The 2,556-nt window shown below is 38.7% G+C and overlaps 1 long non-coding RNA gene across 1 annotated transcript in view; it reads right to left on the bottom strand.

The window, feature by feature from the left end:
• Positions 1–1,788: 1,788 nt before the first annotated feature.
• Positions 1,789–2,556, bottom strand: part of LOC107570198 (uncharacterized) — a 5,971-nt gene continuing 5,203 nt past the window's right edge. Inside the window, exons 2-3 of the long non-coding RNA XR_001607004.1 lie at positions 2,334–2,417; positions 1,789–2,172 (exon numbers count right to left, since the gene is read on the bottom strand). This is a non-coding gene — a long non-coding RNA (uncharacterized lncRNA). The remainder of the gene's footprint in view (positions 2,173–2,333; positions 2,418–2,556) is intronic.

Here is a 2,556-nt window from a genome sequence, read left to right as displayed (position 1 = left end):
GTATGGTGCGCTTTCCCTTGTCAACATGACTGCATGACTGTGCATGGATGAGCAAGCTTATATAATGTCTTCTCAATGTTTCCGTCCCGCCCGTGTGTGTTGAGGGTTGAATCTAGGCCATCTCGACAGCTTTGTGTCTGCGAGGCGGATCAGGATCGGGGGGAAGGGCTGGAGGGGATCCGAGAGTGCTTCCCGGGTCAAAGGGCAAGTGCGATCGGAGAGAGACATGTTTGTGCACATAGCGGCATTTCAAGAGCTTTCTGTGTCTGACAGCCATCAAAGCGCTTTGAGATGAGCTCTCATCGGTCAGGCTACACAGGAGGAGATCTGTGCGCTCCGGCCCTTTACTGGGATCCTACCCCTGCATCCAGCTGGAAAAACAAACAGTGTGGGAGTGAGCAGAGAAGAGAAGAGCTTTGATGGAAACGCTGAACTGGAATACGAAGGAACTAGATTTTCTGCGAACGTCACCGCTGGAGGTTTCACTGCAGGTCTTGGAGCTTGGAGTTATTTTCTGTAACTAAAAGTAGAACCACAAAAAAAAACATTTTAAGTACTTGAAATAAAATAAACATCATTTACTCACTCTCATGTTGATTTCAAACATACACGACACAAAATAACATGTTAAAAACTGTTTTTGTCTATAAAAGGAAAGTTATATTTATAAATAAAATTATAACATAATACAAAATATATATTATATAATATTAATTTTATATAATTATAGAAAACATATTGTATACATAAAATAATAAATATATTTATTATACAGTATAAATATATAATAAACATTGTTTTAATACAAGAATTCTACTGTTTAACATGACATCAGTTAAACTAAAGCTGAAATAAAAATGAATAAAACACATATGGACATATACATAAACTAATACAAGTGACAAAAACACAACAAAATTACAAAAATGTTAAAATATTGAAAATAAATAACAAAATATAAAAAACTTGAAACGAGGCAACATTACTCATTTTCATGTGAAATAACGTGAACTGAACAAGCTACAACTTAATAAAACAGACATATTTAAAATAATAATGATGATGATGATGATGACAAAAGCATCCAACAAAATGACTAAACTTTAATTAAAATTAAAACAAAATACAAACATTTAAAAATAGAAACTCTTCCTCCAGTGAGTCAGTGTTCTGGTGTGAATCAGGAGAGAAATCTGCACAGATCAAGCAGCGTTTAAACAGCTCTAAACACATATGTGGCTGGATTTTGATGTGAGAGACAACAGCAGATGCACTTTTTCACTGGAGGAAGAGTTATTATGGATTATGGACTCCATGTGTTTTAGTTAAAAACGTCTTAATGCTGGATTAGTTTCAGCTTTTGTCTTCTCCAGATGTTCACTGATGGACTGGAGTGCTGTGGATTACTTGTGATGTTTTTATCAGCTGTTTGGACTCTCATTCTGACGGCACCCATTCACTTGCAGTGAGACACTGATGCAATGCTACATTTCTCCAAACCTGATGAAGAAACAAAACTCATCCACACATTCGCTGGCCTGAGAGTGAGCACATTTTCATTTTTGGTTTGTGTGTGTGTGTGTGTGAGTGTGTGTGTGTGTGAGTGTGTGTGTGTGTGAGTGTGAATGTGTGTGTGTGTGTGTGAGTGTGTGTGTGTGTGAGTGTGTGTGTGTGTGAGTGTGTGAGTGTGAATGTGTGTGTGTGTGTGTGTGAGTGTGTGTGTGTGTGAGTGTGAATGTGTGAGTGTGTGTGTGTCTGTGAGTGTGTGAGTGTGAATGTGTGTGTGTGTGTGTGTGTGTGTCTGAGTGTGTAATTCATTTTAATGAATTAAACTAATTCATTTTTCAATTAGAGACCAATGCTATCGCTCAGGAAGTGCATCATTCATTTCATTCATTGTCTCAGAAAAAAGCAGGCCACGCATGTGCTAATTCTGTTTGCATGTATGTGTGAGCGGTTTCCAGACTCGTACTCTAATGCGGCGCGTGATTTCCATCAGAACACCGGCATCTTTCCTGCGAGGCGACGTGATGTCCCTTCCTCGCTCTTCTTCCTTCATAAACAGGTCCACAGCAGCACAGCCTGACCGGTCATGTTCATTTATAATCAAGAGGAGCCGCAGTCGTCGTGCTCGGGGGGTTGCATCGACATTATCTGTGTCTTTATGCTCATCTTTCAGAGAGACGACATGCAAATTACCACGCAAGTCAACATCTATCAAGAATTGATAGTTTAATTTACTACAAGTGATAAAAATTATATTAATAATGTGTGTGACAAGCAGTCAGAGTTCAGAGGTCACATCCAATAAGACACAAGCAGCTTCCACTTACCGGATCAAAGACGCGCACAGAGGTCTAATTCCATGGCATTCCGAAATATTTAGACAATTAGCTTCATTCTGGATAATTATGAGTCTAAAGACAGAGGAAGCAGAAGTCATGGAGAGCAGAAGATGAGATCAAATGCTTTATTCCTTTTTGTTGAGAGTCATATTTAACCCATAAAGTCTTTATGGCTCATATAGTCTGATAGAGTGAGAATATGGAGGAAAAA

The sequence above is a fragment of the Sinocyclocheilus grahami genome, unplaced genomic scaffold, assembly GCF_001515645.1.
Source record: "Sinocyclocheilus grahami isolate Dianchi unplaced genomic scaffold, SAMN03320097.WGS_v1.1 scaffold1425.1, whole genome shotgun sequence".
Lineage (NCBI taxonomy): Eukaryota > Metazoa > Chordata > Actinopteri > Cypriniformes > Cyprinidae > Sinocyclocheilus > Sinocyclocheilus grahami.
Note: the sequence above shows the minus strand (reverse complement) of the source record. Positions and strands in the feature narration are given on the sequence as shown.